Source organism: Pinus tabuliformis, chromosome 3_2, assembly GCF_031772625.1.
Source record: "Pinus tabuliformis cultivar Carrire ecotype Pingquan chromosome 3_2, CPIR1, whole genome shotgun sequence".
NCBI lineage: Eukaryota > Viridiplantae > Streptophyta > Pinopsida > Pinales > Pinaceae > Pinus > Pinus tabuliformis.
The window spans coordinates 164687137-164707193 of NC_142302.1; positions in this window are offsets into that span (position 1 = coordinate 164687137).

A 20057-nucleotide genomic window follows, 5' to 3' on the forward strand; every position below is an offset into this window, starting at 1 on the left:
TACAATGATGGAAGAACATGCTAGAAGTCGGCCTAACTACTTGTGATCATGTCAGCCTAAAGGACATGTGATGAAGTGTATATATAGCCACAGTCGGCCTCCTTTAGCGGCAAGCAACCTGACAAGCATTTAGTGAAGAAGTGCGAAGAAGAAGGTTACTAAACAGTGCAAAGAAATGATAAGGAGAGATTCTTCTAGGTCAGCGAAGCAAGCTTTCTTTAGGGCAAGCAAAGGAGAATTCTTCTGGGTCAACGAAGGAGATGTTCTTCTTGGTAAGGGAAGTGAGGTTTCTTTTGGGATAGTGAAGAAAGGATTCTTCTGAGGTTAGCGAAGAAAGGGTTCTTTTGGGATACTTGTTATGTGTGATCGAGATAAAGATCTAGAGACTGAGATTCTCTAGAGGAAGCCAGTGAGATCATAGGGACTGTGTTTCTCTGAAAGAAGTCGAATAGAAGCAATGTGAAGGATAGAGACCAAGTTTCTCTAGAAGGAGCTGAAGAGAGCAGTTCGAGATCAAGAAGAAAGTCGAGAAAGAGAAGAGGCAGAGGATCAAGGTTAGTGACAAGGTTCTTGGGAGGATACTAGAGTCAAGGGTTTTTGTCATGGTCTTGGTACTCATCAATTAAATATCTAGAAGAATTTTGATTGGGTTTTCCTCTTAAGAGGTGAGAGGCTTTGGCCCTGGTTGATAAGCCTACATACCGTGTCACTTGTCCTTTATTGTGCATATTGGTAATTGTCTTGATGAAAAGAACACAATAATAACATAATGAAGAAAATACTATAAGCTAAGAAGTAAAAGTGATGATGATGATGATGATGATGGTGGTTAACGTCCACTGAGACCAAATTGGTCTATCGGACCTACAATTTAATTTTTACTTGTCTGGCTCCTCGTCTTTCTTGGCGAGATTGGTGTTGTAGCTTTCTTTTTTTTCTCTACGGTCTTCCAACTTCCTTTATCTTGCATCTCCTTCATCTCTTCTGGTTCTTGGAACATTGGTGTCTTAGCTTCGCGATCTATTGTGTTCGTTCTTTTGAAGATAGTCGGAGAAGAAGTTTGGTCTGGGAGATCTGCTTTGCTGTTAAATGAAGATTTATTTTCTGAGTTATTCGAATCCTCATAACTGTTGATTTGTTGGGGCGGGATTTCTTCTTGCTTGTCTTGAGAGTTGTTTATTTCTTCCCTGCTTTCTTGTGACTCAGAGTTTTCTCTAGAATAATCTTCTTTGATGACAGTGTAGTGTTCTTTTTGTGCTCCTTCCCACCATGTAGATCTGTGGTGGTTTTTTCTAGCAAAATTTTTCTCAGAGGCTTTTGGGCAATTTTTGGCTAGATGCCCTGTCTCAAAGCAACATCGACATCTGAAGAGGACACTTTCATAATCAAGTTTCTGGTTCCACACATAGTCTTTACTTGTTAGGTTTATTTCAGCTGGGAATCCGGCGCTGAAGTCCATTTCCACACAGATGCGTGCATAGGTGGTTCTGGCATATTCCTCTGTTTCTGGGCACCTGCAGTAAAATTTCCCAATTGCATTTCCGATGGCTTTTAGTGAGGAGAGATTCCAGAGATGCAAGGGTAGGCTTGGCAATCTCACCCAAACTGGTGCTGAGGTTATCACTGCTGTAGAAGGATCGAATGATGGGTCCCATGGCTTCATGAATAGGCCTGATTTTTCCCAAAACCAAGGGCCGGAATCTAGAATACATTGTCTGCTTTCAGGATTTTCAAAATCTACTATAAAGAAACCCCTAGCACAAGGGTAGATATTAATTTCATCAGAAATGACAGGCTTCCATACCTCTGAAATCCAATTGTGGAGTGCTATCAGCCGCGGCCAAAAACCATTGAACCGGCAAATTAGGGCACTTTCGGAAAACTTCAAAGCTTCATCGATCGAGGCCTGGACCACTTGGATAGTGGGAGCTGGGGCTTCACTGACGATATGGGCAGGAGATTGCCCTCCAGAGGCGGGTGAGCCACCAGTGATTTTTGCGAAGCTCGGAGCCATATTTTACTTGCCCGTAGAACCCAGCCTTAGAGAAGATAAGATCTAGATCTAGATCTAAATCTGGCCGCAAAAAATGAGTAGCCTAGATCTAGATCTAACCATAAAAAATTAGATCTAAGTATATATATATATATACTTATAGACGCCTGGAGACCTGGAGAAGGACGCAGATACCTGGAGAAAGACGCGGAGATCTGATTTAATAAGACCTGGAGAAGAGGTCTGATTTAATAAGATCTCATTTAATAAGAGCCTCAGCCGCAGAGAGACCTGGAGACCTGGAGCCGCAGAGAGATGCCCGTAATAATTAACGCATGAGATCTATGAACCCTGGAGAAGAGATCTGATTTAATAAGACCTGGAGAAAGACGCGGAGGTCTGATTTAATAAGATCTCATTTAATAAGAGCCGCAGCCGCAGAGAGACCTGGAGACCTGGAGCCGCAGAGAGATGCCCGTAATAATCACAAGCAATTATCAAGCAGATAAACCTTTTAACCATTCATGCCCTAGATTTCTCAACATGGAATCAAAGCTTAGGTTTTGAAGTCAAGAAGGGGCATTCAAAGCAAGTAGACGAGAATCGAGCTTCAAAGAAGGATAAAAGCAAGTCAAAGAACTCCAAGCAAGAAATCAAGATCTTCATCATACCAAAACCCTAGATTAAAGTCTAGCAAGAATCTTGAAATTATATTCAAGAAAGAAGCAAGAAGAAAGACTGAAAAACTAGAAGCACTTTATTGAAGCAATGCTCTCATTATTGAAGCAATCTTCTCGTTATTGAAGCAAGGATCTCATTTGGAAGAAAATCATCCTAAAGAAGGTAGCCTTCCCTTGTCGAAGAAAGAACCTTCTTAAAAGGATCATTTGAAGCAACAAGTTTGTCATTATCAAGTTGAAGATTCCATCTTCACAAGTAAGTACCCTTTTCTTATAATCTAAATTAGTAAAAATGACTTCATGTTTCAAGGAGAACCATAAGCTGGTTGGGATATCAAATTTTCTTGTATGGAAAAGAAGCACAGATATAGTCCTCGAAGTAAATGAAGTCATTGATCATGTCCATGGAAAGGTCCCCATGCTATTCGAAAAACAAGCATTATCTGAATACATGTAAAGGGATATCAAGGCTCTAAATATTCTTGAGGAATCTATTAAAGATCCTCTCATTCCCCATGTCGCCGAGCTGGAGACACCTAAAGAAATATATGATAAGTTGGTAGAACTTTTCTCTGAAAGCACGATAGAAAAGACCATATCACTTAGATCTGATCTATACAAATTGAAGGTGTCAAAGTATGAAGTGATATCGTCATGCCTTTCAAAAACATCTCAAATAAAAGGTCAATTGATGGATCTAGGAGAGATGGTACCTGATAAAGAAATGATCTCCATTATTCTAAATGCATTGATTGATGAACAAGGTAACTTCATATCTATGAAGGAAGGTGAAGCCATCCCATTCATCAAATTATGGTCTCTCTGCAAAGTAGAAGAAGACAGGTTAAAGAAATAAAGTGACAAAATATTAGATAGAAGGGATCAATCAGTGACAAAAAGAAAAGGGAAATTTGGAAAGTTTGGCCCTCCAAAGAAAAAGAAGAACACGGCTATGGAAAGATGCTATGGTTGTCAGGAACTTGGGCACTATAGAAGAGATTGTCCTAAATGTAAGAGGGATCGGGAAGAAGCCCATATTACTGAGGAAGTGAAAGAACCTGAGATAAATAAGCCTAAGAAGGAAGAAGCAAAAGATCTCTAATGTGACTAAGATGATCTTCTTCACTAGAAGGTACTTTCCGCTCGTAATTTGTAGATAGGAGACAATGTAAATAAGATAGGATGCAATAGATTAGAAAATAGCATCGTTATAGAAGCGTTAGAAGCAAGAGCTCTTGATATGGGAAGCAGAAAGAATGTCTGGAATAAATTCTATTGATTACAAAGAATAAGAGCTCTTGGAAACCTCATTGAAATCTCAAATAATACTCATAGAAAGAAGTAGAGGTCATCATCGATTGGGATCATCATACAATAATCAATGAGGAAACATATGCTGGGTGAGGATATGAAAGATCCTCAAGTTTCTCCAATGGAATCCTTATCAGAGGATTCATCGATCTAGAAAGAAAGCAATTGTTTCATCAAGAATTCCAACTCATGAGATTCAAGGGGTGATGGTATGATGGCATAACGAAGAAGCAGATCTAAAGGATAAAGTTCTTTCGTGCAAATGAAGCTGCTACAGGAAGTCTGGATGACCGAAAGGAAAGATGAGGTATGCATGCTTACATAGGTTATTATCAAAGTCATGTCATATGGTTGCGTGTAATATGGATCGCTATTTCCATCTTGGGAAACATGATCAAAAGAAGAAAGGAACTACTCCTCTGAAAGATTGCACAAAAGCACAAGTCACACTAGATGAAATCAACATAACATGTTCTCATATAAATCATGAGGAAGTTGGCTACAATTAAGGAACTCTGATGGAAGCTCCTAGGAATAAAGTGTGTGAAAAGAAAGGAAGAGATCGTAAAATATGCAACAAAGGTAGGAGGCATTCAACATTCGAGACCAAGAAGAGTTGACTGGAATATTTCCCCGAAAGATATGAAGACTCTGATAAGAGTCGAAAAAAGATGGAGACCCTTGACAATGGTTATCTTTGGGAAATGTGTCAACATGCATGCAGGATGCTAATACTTACAGGAAGATGTCATGATGAAAGACCATCACAAAGGTAATTTTAATTTAAGTGTTCATTTCTTATTTTTGAACAAATATTTGGATGGGCTTATGTAGAACTGCCAAAGGGAAATCTGTGGATGAATTCCAAGAGGACCATATAGAAGGATGTAAGATCCTTCCGGAAAATATGGCATGAAAGAAAGCAACATGACATGAAGCAAAGCCAAATGGAAATCTGATGAATCACTTTCTGATGAAATGAGGACATGACTAAATCATGGATGAAAGTGATGGATGGTCTGTGCCCTATGAAGAAGTCCCAAAAGATGAAGACTCCATGAAAAAAGAAATTTATGACATCGAAGAAGAAAGGAGTTCTTCAAGCAGCTGGTAGACCCAACATCTCCACCTAAGAAGCTGCTGTAGGTCCCTAGTTAAGAGGGAGCCTGAAAAGAAGTTTCTTACTTGGAAGAAACTTGAAATTCCTAAGCCAAGAGGGAGCTTAGGTACATTCCTTTTGTAGGAATGAGTACATTCCTTTATTGGAATATGTCCTCCCTATTTGAGAGGGAGAGATAGACACATCATTTTGGTCTTCACCTGGGAAGACAAAATGGAGGATTGGGTAATCATTTGGCATCTAATAATCTTTGAGGATGACATAGGGCATCCAATAGAAGAGTAGTCGGGGAGGACTGATATTCTTTGAGGGTTGGGGAGTCCAACATAAGAATAGTCCTCATGGAACACACCTGATTACGTAGGTAGGGGATGTTTCGAGAGAGACAATGATGAAAGTGTCTATAAATCATTGGTCTTGCCAACATTGAGCTCAAATCTTGTGGAGAGATGGAGTTGTTAGTCAAGGCCTTGCTATGTAACTATGCTGGTTGATATGACGCTATACAAATGAGTTACCAATCCGAAAATTCTTCTTATGAAAATTTTTTAGATTGAGAAAGTCTAAGTACCATTATGCATACCTTCCTAGTTAAAAGGGAGTGTTGAAAAGTGTAACTAGGTTCAGTCTTCATAGTGACATGTCATTGTGATTTTATGTAATGAGATGTAAATATTAAAAATAAATTTATTGTATTGCTTTCTTCATGGGTTTCATGAGCAAGAGATTTTATTTTTTAGTCAAGGCTTCCATAGAGAGTCTTTAGGAATGATTTGTCATCTAGTCATAAAACGTTAGTCATTGTCATGTAATGAAGTCATGTTACTTTGTAAAAGGTCAATCTTGTCTATGTAAAGTATCCTCCAAGACCTTGTCACATATCCTCTTCAAGTCAGCCTACAACCATAGAAGAACCTGTTAGAAGAAGTCGGCCTACCTACTTGTGATCATGTCGGCCTAAAGGACATGTGATGAAGTGTATATATAGCCACACTCGACCTCACTTAGAGGCAAGAAACACGCCAAGAATTCGGTGAAGAAGTGCGAAGAAGAAGGCTACTAAACATAAGTGTGAAGAAGTGATAAGGAGAGATTCTTATGGGTTAGCGAAACAAGGTTTATTCTGGGCAAGCGAAGGAGGATTCTGATGGGTCAACGAAGGAGAGATTCTTTTGGGTTATCGAAGCAAGGTTTCTTCTGGGATAGCGAAGAAAGGATTCTTTTGAGGTCAACAAAGAAAGGGTTCTTTTGGGATACTTGTTCTGTGTGACCAAGATAGAGATCTAGAGACCGAGATTCTCTAGAGGAAGCCAATGAGATCCTAGAGACCGAGTTTCTCTGAAAGAAGTCGAGAAGAAGTAGTGTGAAGGATAGAGACCGAGTTTCTCTAGAAGGAGCCAACGAGAGCAGTTCAAGATCAAGAAGAAAGTCAAGAAAGGGAAGACGCAGAGGATCAAGGCTAGTGACAAGTTTCTTGGGAGGATACTAGAGTCAAGGGTCTTTTTCATGGCCTTGGTACTTATCAACTGAAGGTCTAGAAGAAGAATTTTAATTGGTTTTCCTCTCTAGAGGTGAGAGGTTTTGGCCCTTACTGACAAGCCTACATAATGTGCCACTTGTCTTTTATTGTGCATATTGGTAATTGTCTTGATGAAAAGAACACAATAATAACATAACGAAGAAAAAACTATAAGCTAAGAAGTTAAAGTTTATCACAAACAATTATCAAGCAGAGAAATATTTTAACTGTTCATGCCCTAGATTTCTCAACATGGAATGAGAGCGTAGGTGTTGAAGTCAAGAAGGGGCATTCAAATCAAGTAGACACATGAGAATCGAGCTTCAAAGAAGGATCAAAGCAAGTCAAAGAATACCAAGCAAGAAATCAAGATCTTCATCATACCAAAACCCTAGATTGAAGTTTAGCAAGAATCTTGAAATATCTTCAAGAAGGAAGCAGGAAAAAACACTGAAACCCTAGAAGCACTTTATTGAAGCAAGCATCTCATTATTGAAGCAAGGATCTCATTTGGAAGAAAATCATCCAAAAGAAGGCAGTTATCCCCTGTCGAAGAAAGAACCTTCTTAAAAGGATCCTCTGAAGCAACAAGTTCGTCATTATTAAGTTGAAGCTTCTATCTTCACAAGTAAGTACCTTTTTCTTATAGTCTAAACTAGTAAAAATGACTTCATGTTTCAAGGAGAAACATACGCTGGTTGGGATATCAAACTTCCTTGTATGGAAAAGGATAGACATATTCCTTGAAGTAAATGAAGTCATTGATCATGTCCATGGAAAGGTCTCCAAGCCATTTGAAAAACAAGTATTATCGGAATACATGGAAAGGGATCTCAAGGCTCAAAATATTCTTAAGGAATCTATTAAAGATCCTCTCATTCCCCATGTAGCCGAGCTGGAGACATTTAAAGAAATATATGATAAGCTGGTAGAAATTTTCTCTGAAAGCACAATAGAAAATACCATATCACTTAGATCTAGTCTATATAAATTGAAGGTGTCAAAGGATGAAGGGATATCGTCATGCCTTTCGAAAGTATCTTAAATAAAAGGTCAATTGCAAGATCTAGGAGATATGGCATCTGATAAAGAAATGATTTCCGTTATTCGAAATGCATTGATTGATGAACAAGGTAACCTCATATTTATGAGGGAAGAGGAAACAATCCCATTCATCTAATTATGGTCTCTCTGCAAGGTAGAAGAAGTCAGGTTGAAGAAAGAAAGTGACAAAAGATCATATTTAAGGGATCAATCAGTGACAAAAAGGAAAGGGAATTTTGGAAAGTTTGGTCCTCTAAAGAAAAAGAAGGACATGGCTAAGGAAATATTCTATGGTTGTCAGGAACTTGGGCACTTTAGAATAGGATGTCCTAAACATAAGAGGGATAGGGAAGAAGCCCATATTACTGAGGAAGTGAAAGAACTTTAGATAAAGAAGCTTAAGAAGGAAGAAGCAAAAGATATCTACGATGAATGAGATGATCTTCTTCACTAGAAGTTACTTTCCACTTGTAATTTATAGACGAGAGATAGATAGGATGCATCAGATTAGAAAATAACATCGTGATAGAAGCATTAGAAGCAAGAGTTCTTGATATGGGAAGCAAAAATATTGTTTGTAATATATTCTATTGATTACAAAGAATAAGAGCTCTTGGAAACCTCATTGAAATCTCTAATAATACTTATAGAAAGAAGTAGAGGTCATGATCGTCTCAGATCATTATACAATAATCAATGAGGAAACATATGCTGGGTGAGGATATGAACGATCCTAAAGTTTCTCCGATGGAATCCTTATCAGAGGATTCATCGATCTAGAAAGAGAGCAAATGTTTCATTAAAAATTCCAACTAATGGGATTCAAGGGGTGATGTTATGATGGCATAATGAATAAGCAGGTCTAAAGGATAAAGTTCTTTCATTCAAATGAAGCTGCTACAGGAACTCTGGATGACTGAAATGAAAGAGGAGGTATGTATGCTTACATAGGTTATTATGAAAGTCATGTCATATGGTTGCAGGTGATATGGATCACTGTTTCCATCTTGGGATACATGATCAAAAGAAGAACTGATCTCCTCCTCTGAAAGATTGCAGAAAAGCATAATTCACACTAGATGAAATCAACATAACATGTTCTCATATGAATCATGAGGATGCTGACTACAATTAAGGAACTCTGATTAGAAGCTCCTGGGAATAAAGTGTGTGAAAAAAAAGGAGGAGATCGTAAAATATGCAACAAAGGTAGAAGGCATTCAACATCCGAGACCAAGAATATTTGACTGGAATATCTCCCCGAAAGTTATGAAGACTCTGATAAGAGTCAGAAAAATATGGAGACCCTGACAATGGTTATCTTTGGGATATGTGACTCTGATAAGAGTCGGAAAAAGATGGAGACCTTGACAATGGTTATCTTTGGGATATGTGTCAACATGCATGCAAGATGTTGATACTTACAAGAAGATATCATGATGAAAGACCATCACAAAGGTAATTTTAATTTAAGTGTTCATTTCTAATTTTTGAACTAATATCTGGATGGGATTATGTATGACTTCCGAAAGGAAATATATGGATGACTTCTAAGAGGACCATATAAAAGGATGTGAGATCCTTCCGAAAAATATGGCATGAAAGAAAGCAGACCGACTTGAAGCAAAGCCAAATGGAAAATCGATGAATCACTTTCTGATGAAATGAGGACATGACTAACTCATGGATGAAAGTGATGGATGGTCTATGCCCCTATGAAGAAGTCCCAAAAGATGAAGACTCCATGACAAAAGAAATTTATGACATCGAGGAAGAAAGGAGTTCTTCAAGCATCTGGTAGAACCAACATCTCCACCTGAGAAGCTATCGCAGGTCCCTTGCTAAGAGGGAGCTTGAAAAGAAGTTTCTTACTTGGAAGAAACTTGAAATTCCTAAGCCATGCAGGAGCTTAGGTACATTCATTTTGTAGGAGTGAGTACATTCCTTTATTGGAAAATGTCCTTCCTATTTGAAAGGGAGAGATAGACAAGCCATTCTGGTCTTCACCAGGTAAGACAAAATGGAGGGTTGGGTAATCATTTGGCATCCGATACTCTTTGAGGATGAGATAGGGCATCCAATAGAAGAGTAGTCGTGGAGAACCAATATTATTTGAGGGATGGGGAGTCCAAGATAATGGAACACACCCTGAGTACCCGTGTAGGGGATGATCCGAAAGAGACAATGATAAAAGTGTTTATAAATCATTGGTATCTTGAGAATTGAGCTCAAATCTTGTGGAGAGATGGAGCTGTTAATCAAGGCCTTGCTATGTAACAATGTTGGTTGATATGATGCTATACAAATGGGTTACCAATCCGAAAATTATTCTTATGAGAAATTCTTCAGATTGAGAAAGTCCAAGTACCATTATGAATACCTCCCTAGTTAGGGAGTGTTGAAAAGTGTAACTAGGTTTGGTCTTCATAATGACATGTAATTATGATTTTATGTAATGAGATGTAAAGAAGAAAAATAAATTTATTGTATTGCTTGTTTCATGGGTTTCATGAGCAAGAGATTTTATTTTTGAGTCAAGACTCCCATTGAGAGTCTTTTGGAATTATTTGTCATCTAGTCATAAAATGTTAGTCATTGTCATGTAATGAATTCATGTTACACTTTGTCAAAGGTCAATCTTGTCTATGTAAAGTATCCTCCAAGACCTTGTCACTTATCCTGTTCATGTTGACCTACAACGATGGAAGAACATGCTAGAAGAAGTCGGCCTAAAGGACGTGTGATGAAGTGTATATATAGCCACACTCGGCCTCACTTAGAGGCAAGCAACTTGACAATCATTTAGTGAAGAAGTGCGAAGAAGAAGGCTACTAAACAGAAGTGCGAAGAAGTGATAACGAGAGATTCTTCTAGGTCAACGAATCAAAGTTTCTTCTGGGCAAGTGAAGGAGGATTATCCTGCATCAACGAAGCATAGATTCTCTTGGGTTAGCGAACAAATGTTTCTTCTGGGATCGCGAAGAAAGGATTCTTCTGAGGTCAATGAAGAAAGGGTTCTTCTGGGATACCTGTTATGTGTGACCGAGATAGAGACCTAGAGACAAAGATTCTCTAGAGGAAGCCAGTGAGATCATAGAGACTGAGTTTCTCTAAAAGAAGAAGTAGTGTGAAGAATAGAGGTCGAGTTTCTCTAGAAGGAGCCGAGGAGAGCAGTTTAAGATCAAGAAGAAAGTCGAGAAAGAGAAGAGACAGAGGATAAAGGTTAGTGACATGGTTCTTGGGAGGATACTAGAGTCAAGGATCTTTGTAATGGTCTTGGTACTCATCAATTGAGTATCTAGAAGAAGATATTTGATCGGGTTTTCCTCTCAAGAGGTGAGAGGCTTTGGCCTTGGCTGACAAGCCTACATACTGTGTCACTTGTATTTTATTGTGCATATTGGTAGTTGTCTTGATGAAAGGAACACAATAATAACATAACGAACAAAAGACTATAAGCTAAGAAGTAAAAATATATCACAAACAATTATCAAGCAGAGAAATCTTTTAACTATTCATGCCCTAGATTTCTCAACAAGGTATCCATAATTACAAACATACATAGATACATGGAAGATATCAAAATGATATGAACTATGAAGAGTCATAGCACATGCAGTAATATAGATTAGATCCCTGACTAGGGTACTCTAATCGGGTGGGACTATGGTGTACTCAAGCTTTAGCCACTCTAGGTACCATTAAGCTTTTAATCTCTAACACCAACCCAGGGATCTAGGTGCGTATCCAAGGTCGAAGCTCCAAGAAAAACACCACCCTCCCTACTTCGGGATCTAGACATCAACATGCCAACCAAATGTCATCTGAAGCATCTTGTGGGATCTTGTTGCCACAAGATGCTTTATCTTTCCTTATTGACTAAACCATATATATCCACCAATCCAAGCATGCTTCAAACATTCATCCTTCTTATGGAGAGATCTGCATAAACACAACCCCACTTAGTAATAAACTTTCACTATACATATTTAACAGAAATATTCAGGGTTCTTAATCATTCAGATACTGCTTAGATAATCATCATATCGAACACATCTACTTGGAAGCTTCTTCAACTTTTCAGCAACACCAAACTTAGCCTTAGCAATTTCTTTGAAAAACATTCAAGTTGTGTTCATAACTTTATTAATCACAAATAACCATAAGTATTGCTTCAGCTATTCTCTGATTTCAAACATCCTCGTGGACTTTTTCATCAGGTCGTTCACTTCTCTTCAAGCTCCCTCTCAACTAGGGAGACATACACTTTCCTCTATCCAAGTAATTGGAGGACAAGTTTATCTACTATCTTATTCTTCTAGTCACATAGGCTCTTCCTTTTTGCATCAACAATTCATTGGAGAATTTAAAACTTCCAGAGTTTCATTATTCCTTTACATGGTGATATGGTCATGTCATCGAAGTTCTCACAACTCCCTCTTGCCATCATGTTTCATATCGTTATCAAATTATCATCAAATACGAGGTAAGCATCGCCATCATCTTGAAGACTATGTACTTGTAAACTTTAACAACAAGTACAACCAAACAAAAATATATATGTACAAGGGCATGAAACATGTCATTATAATATGAGCATAATAAATCAGATTTTATACATTCAATACTTAAACCTAGTTAGGTTTTATCAATCAAGAAATCCATCCATTAGACTTATTATAGCAACATTTACTAGGTTTTAATCAAAGACCCTAGATTTCATCATCAAAACTAAATCATATCAATAATCGAAAACATTATACTTCTAGGGTTTCATTATCATGCCCTAGAATATCAATTTCTACTAGGGTTTTGTTACAAACCCTAGATTTCAAAAATTAAATCATGAATATCAACAATTAAGTTAGCATACCAACATTTCATCTCTAGGGTTACGTTATTATTTCCTAGATATTTATATCATTCTCATACTAGGGTTTAATCGTAAACCTAGATACAAACATTAAACTCCAAAATTAGATATACAACAATTTTGATCAAGTTAGGGTTTTAATTATACAAAAGCACATATACCCATAGATACATATCCAAAATTTATATTGACTATTACAAAAGTTTAATCATAATCCATAATATACCAAACCCTAAGAAAAACTAGGGTTTCTATTAGCAACAAACCCTAAATGACTAGGGTTTTACCATAACATTCCTAAACATTAAGAGAGTAGGATTTCAACAAGAGATTTGGAATTTACAATAAACCCTAAAGAGATTATAGTTTCATCATTATTATACCCTAAGCATTGAAAGGCTAGGGCTTTATAGTGAAACTTAAAGGTTAGGGTTTCATCCAAAAATGAACAAGGTGACAAGAGATAGTATGATAAGGGTAGATTCAATCTAATGATTAATCACCCTAACAAGAATCTTTATGATTCAAGACCCTAGGCATAAGAGAGTTAATAATATAAAACAAATTTAAAAACAAAGAATATTCATAGCTACTTAAATCATATCAAACATACCTTGAGTTTTTCATTAACAAACCTTGTAGAGTTTTCTTGAAATACTTCATCTGAATTTAGCCAAGATCTTTATACCCACAATACTTATTGAAAAATACAACTAAAAGCATGATTGCAACTTGTCAAACTAGGGTTTCTATGCAACATTGGAGGTTGGGATCCTAGGGTTCCAAGTACATACCCCAGATCTAGCAAAAATCAAATCATCCTTTCCTTCAATCAACACTAGGGATTACTATATGACTAAGGTTTTTCATGTGCCACCAAACTTTAGATCCATATGAATCACTATACCTTAAGATAATTCATGTCAGATCTTCATTAAATGAATATGTCACACATACCTCAAAACTTACATACCTTTGTTCTCCAATATTTGCTACAAGAGTTTCTTCAACATGCTAGGATGTTAAGGCTAGATTAAGACAATTCTCCTTATTGTAGATTGCTTCCTTTTGAGACATCGATAATTTTGTAGCCTTCTTACATTCTATTCAAATTTTGTATGATAGATTGAATATTACACATCTTTTGGCTTTTCTTGTTGCTTTCCTTGTAGACTAGATATAATCCTTTGGCTAGCGATTCCAAGATACTGATATAAGATTCTCAAGCACTGATTATATGCCTTTTTGAATAGGTCTCTTTGTTAAAGCACTGATGTATATCTCCAAAAGTCGGCTTCAAATGAGACTGTTCAAACTTGATTTATGTATATATGCTACAAAAATGCTCGCTTTTGCCTCATGTGTTTTTACTATATAGGATTACGGGACTACGATTTTTTACTCCAAAAAGCTTTGACTGTTTTGTAGGTGATAGAGGTTACAATTCAGGTCTTCAACATATACATATGCCCAGGTTTGTAGGAGTCTCGACTCCCTTTCTATGTGTCTTTATCTACTCGTTCAGTCTTCCAACTAGGCCTATAACTCCTTTAATTAATTTGACCTATGGTAGAAACACTTCGTTGGTTAATAGGACCAATCCTAGTCCTCATACATGAAGTTTGGTTATCCACCAATATTCCCACGGTTCCAAATTTTTAGGTCTCTGAGTTAACACAAGAATTCAAACCCCTTTTAAATTATGATTTCAGACTATATGCCTTTAGTACAAGACTTCATTCTTTCCTCCAAGATAATCAGCCTAGTTAAGGCTATTGATTTGGTCTTTTAGAATTTGGGCTCTCCAAAGCCTCTCACACTATTAGCACATGTCTGCAGTCTAGTGATAGTGGAAGGAGTTAACTGGATGTGCCCAAAAGTCGTTTTTTGTTTCCTTCAGGTGTTCGGTCCTATGAAATTAGCCTTTTCTTCCTGGTATTAAAGCTTGCTTGACCTTCTTATTGCCCTTATGTCAATTCTCTAAGCTCTAAAACCATGTTGAGAATTCTAGGGCACCAGATAGATTAGGTTCTTTAGGTAGATATCTCTTAGACTTTGACATTTTCTTATGATTGTTTTTTTTATTTTTATTAGTTCTTCTTTAAATTTTTTATGTTCCATTCATCAATACAAATGCCAAACAATGAATATCACAACAAGGGACACAAGATGTATGCACTCAGCTAGGGCAAAGCCCCTAACTAGGGGAAATCCCAATCCAACTCTTCCACTAGTATATTCAAATAAATATGAGACAATCCAAGACCATTTTAGACATATCCAAAGACATCCTCCAGTCACCAAGTTAACCCTTCCTTCTAGTAGATGATCCCTGCAGTAAGTCTCCAATTTTTATCTTCTCATATTCAACTTCAATCCAGAATTTCAGCCCCTAGCTACATAATTTCGGATGTGCAATAAGTTCAGAAATTTCGACCCCAAATTCAGCGCAAAAACTTCACACCATGAGAGAGAGATGCCCGAGAACTCGACTTTAGTCTTCCTAGCTTCTCCCTTCCTTTTCCTGCAACTTTGCTCTTCTTTTTTGCCTCTTTCTCTTATAGATTGAACTTGTTGAGTGTGTGCTTCAAATGAGTTGAGATGCCTCTATATATAGCCTTTTTTTTGGGTCGAATAGCCCTAATCCATGACGACTTCATGAGGACATGGCCAACTTGGTGTGGAGGTAACAAATGACACTTTTGACTCAAACATAATTCTCTTTACATGATACAAAAGTCCAAGAAGGGTCTAATAAAAATGACAATGACTATTGACTCAAGAAAAAACCTAGAAGTCTTTGATGGAGGCTTTCACCTAAAAAGTATTGAACCGAGCATGAAGCCCATACTTTAATAAGTTAATTTATTTTTATAAGAATATTTTTTTTTCTTTCTTTTCATCAAATATAATTATGAAGAACGACACTAGTTACATTCTTCAACAAGTCAATGATTTACTTCTAAAATACAATTTGGTCTCAGTGATTGTATGTGATGGTATACCATGGCTAAATCAAATTCTAAAATCGCCCTTTTGAGATTGGAGGATTGGAAAAAATGAAGGGTTTAATTTAAGAAAATTAATCATGATTTTGTGTTCGAAAAAATATCAATTTTCCTCAAGAAGTGACAAGCCAGCTTAAAAATAGATATTCAAAGTGCAGATGATTTGTAGCACAACTTGGTTTAGTAAACTTATATTGTGAAAACAAAAATTTAAAGGAAAAAAATTGAAGTTTTAGGTTGGTTGGGCAAGGAAGAGTACTACCTATATCTCTTTGGGCTATGGGGTCTATCTAACCATTTGAGAGGGTTGTTCTTTGATGAATGTTAGGAGGTTTTTACCACTCAAATTGTATGTTAAAGTGATGAAAGCTCTAACCCATGCTGTACAATATGAGTGGAACCTTGACAGGTCACTCACTTTCACTTTGGAAACTTACATTGCTTCTTTAGGCTAACTCTCGTGAAGATCATTAGGGCTTAGACAATATAGAACAAGTGATATCATAAGTAACCCTAGTGATTGAATTGGGTTTTCTGACATAAAATGGGAAAAAGTTTGTGTAGAAGAGGACACTGCTAGCCATGACATATCTTATACATGAATATTTCAGCCCAAAGAATCAAATCTATGATGATTTGTAGCTATGCAAAAATAATTTACAGTGGAAAATCTTGATGATGGTTATTTGTTTAAAACTGTGGATGAGATTTTAGATCTGAAAATAGATGGCGGTGAAGAAAAAATTGGGGGTCTATGGGAGTTTTCATATCTGGACAACAATTATATCAGCCCATTGCAAGAATATGTTGAGAAATCATGTAACAACCTCCTCTTGGTGTGTAGATCCACTATAAGGCATGGATGTTATGCAGGTGCCTAGATGTGTTTTCAGCTTACTGGTCATAGAAATTTCACCATACAAATTGTTATTTTCAGTGTTTGTTTTACATGATGATCAAACATATAGGAAGATGTTGGTGGTATAATAAAGTGTTTAGGCAGTTTCACTAGACTTTTGATTTAAGTTAGCAATGCCATTCCAAGCATGGTAGAGTAGGATAGCTGATGAATAAGTCCACTTGGATGGTATTTGCAGTATTTTGTTTGTTTTTGGTTATTTCATATGTATAATGATGAGATTTTGGGGTTTTCACATCTTCTCAACCGAAGCATGCATCCCATAGTTGAAGCTAGTTGTTATTGCTATTTTAATAGGGGTATTTATGAAAAAATTGGCAGCAATAGTTTAGGGTAAATTTATGAAGTGGTTGTTTATGGTATTGCTGATATACAAGAGAAACTCCATGTATTTTCTTGTTAAAATTTTAACGAAGGAGATTATATATGTAGGAAAAGGCTAAAAAGAACTTTCTAGCAAGCATTGGAATCTAGAACAAGAAGAAGATCCTTCCACCAAAATTTCTGAAAGGCATACAAAGAAGGAAACGATTGGATCAGTCATCCTGCGAAGCTGGGTGTGCCAAAATGTGGATGAGATACAGTAAGAGGCTACCAAGATGTTTGAAAGAAAACCCCACAAGATACAAACCAATTGTATATAATGGCTATAGCGTATTGACAGTTCCAAGTAGATGTAGCACATATACTCGATAATAACATACATACATACATATATATATATATATATATATATATATATATATATATATATATATATATATATATATATATATATATATATATATATATATATATATATATCTATCTATCTATACTGAATGATGTTCACAATTGTGGGAGGCCCTAGTTTAAATACATCCCGTTAAAGAATCAAGGGAAATTAGGTGTAGTGTGATTCTTCTTGACTTGATAACAATTTGTGGAGTCTTTTTACTTTTCTTGCTAGCTTAATCTTCTTCTTCTTATTAATGCATGTCTGTGTACTTCATCAAACTGCGACAAAAAACATAAGAACAAGAACACAAGATGTTGTCTCTCTGCCAGGGCCAAAACCTCTCTTCTCTTGAGAGGATAACCCTTTACTAAGTTTATCTAATTGAAGCTTCTTATTGATCAATGCCAAACCCTAGACCCTTGACTAGAATGTCCTCCAAGCACAAGTCAAGTCCTTTCTCCTTTCTTCACTTTGTTCCTTGACACTTCCTTCTTTTAGCACTTCGTTCCCCAACACTTCTTCCTCCTCTTTTTGACACTTCGTTCTTCTGTCAACTATTGGTACACCTTGTCGCACTTGCTCTAGATGAGATGCTTCTCTTCTATACTTAGAGATATCCTTCACTTATGTAGAAACCTTCCTTCAAATGAAATCCTTCTTGAGATGTAGGTGTAGACTGAAGTGATTGTACAACAACCCTAGATTATCACACGCATGGGAGGTTTACTTGATGATGTATACCCTTCTCTTTTCGCTTGAGTACCCTTCTTCTATGCTTAAGTAGGAGGCCTTGTAGGCCTAGATTTAGCCCTAAACAAAGAGAGATAGATGACTGTGATTTTCTTCTGTCATAACTGCAGTGAAAACCCTCTATTTCCTTGCACGTGTGACTGTAACTGCCCTAGAAAAAACCTCTTAAACTCGGTTGTGTACCCTTCTTCCTCGCTGCACTTGGAGACCCTTTTCCTTCGCTCTTTTCCACCCTTTTCTAGTACCTTTACTTCGCTGATTTCAGAGAGGAATGATTGACGTTATAGTGGTGTGGACAACCTCTATATATAGAGGATTGTCCCTCCTTTTAGGCCGACTAGCTATTTGTATGGTGACTGGATGTCTTAGCTTCGGTTGGCTTCTTTTGATGGTGTCTTTGCTTTGGAGGAGACTCTTTGATGGTGCCTTTGCTTTGGAGGAGACTCTTTGATGGTGCCTTTGCTTTGGAGGAGACTTGAATTTGCTTGGAGGAGTATTATTTGACTCTTATACAAACATATACATGGTGCAACATGCCCTTAAGGTCTTCAATATTTTATTTTGACTATTTGACTCACCTATAACACTTTAACATGTGCTAGACCTATTTCAATGAGAAAGAAACTCATTGACATATATTATAAAAATAATATTTCTTTTCTTGAATAAATACAAATATCAAAAGTACATTTATGAAGACCGAACATAGTTACATTTCCTTCAACACTCCCTCTTAACTACAAGTTTACAAGGTGTTTGGCTATGTTTCAATCTTGAAGAATTCACATAAGAGAAACCAGATTGGAAATCCATCTGTTATAGCATCATAGTAACCAACATTGTTTCCACAACAAGGCCTTGATTGACAACTCTGTCTCTCAATAGATCATAGCACAATGTTGGCAATACCAATTACTTATAGACACCTTAGTCATTGTCTCTCAAGGCACATACCCACCCAGGTGTTCATTGAGTATGACCTTCTAGGACTATTCTTATCTTGGGTTCCCAACCCTCAAAGAATATCGGTCCTATTTCCTACTCTTGTCTTGGATTCCCTACACATCCTCAAAGGGTATTGGACGCCAGATGATTACCCAATCCTCCCATTCTTTCTTCCCAAGTGAAGACAAGAATGTTGTGTCTATCACTTTCTCTCAATTGAGGAAGACATGCCCAAGTATCCTCGGACAAGGTACTTGTCCAAGTTCCTTTGTAATTGGGAACTTGTTATAACTCCCTCTTAGTTTGGGACTTGTCCATTTATCAAAAAATTCTTCTTCATGGGTCCTTCAGCTGCATGATCTCCCTCTTTCCTTTGATGTCATGAAGTTTTTGTTCGAACTTCTTCCTGGTAGGGCACCATCCATCGATCACTTTCCTTCCCGGTTAGTCATGTCATTGCTTCCTTCATGGAAAGTGGCATTCTTGTCATATATCACGTTATCTTGTCATCTGTTTATACCTTGTCATATTTTCTATGCTTCAGGCTTCTCTTCACGTGGATGCTTCTTTGTACTTTCTTGTTTCCATGCTTTGATTTAGTAGCCCTTCATGACTTCATCCTGATATTGCTTCAACATTAAATGGTGCTTTTGCCAAATGGATTCTTCATCATGACATCTTCGTAGAGTAGAATTAGTTATCTACACCTTTCATATCTCCAAGGCCTTTATAGGTGTCAAGAGTTCTTTGATCTTTTCCTTTTATTAGTCAGAGTTGTCCTTCCTTCTTTTGGGAGATCTCTTCAATGGATCTTTGTCAGATAGTGATTCTTTGTGATCATGGTGTTCTTCACATGCTTGATATCTTTCTTCATTTTCTTCTTCATGGATAGGTTTTTCAACCACCTTATGCTCGTTGAGGGAGCATTTCTTCATTGCTTGCTTCTAGGACTAGTCAACACTTGTCCTTCACTTGCTTCTTAGTCAACAATATTATACTCCTTATGTGAGTATTTTATTTTTTTGACCTTCATTGCATTCTAGTACATGCCTTCGAGCATTTCATTGGTGAAATAGATTCTTTCCTGCTTTATCATGTTATAGAACTATTCCCATGACTCAATAATATACAAATGATAACATGGCTAAAATTTGATGCATACATACCTCATCTTGAT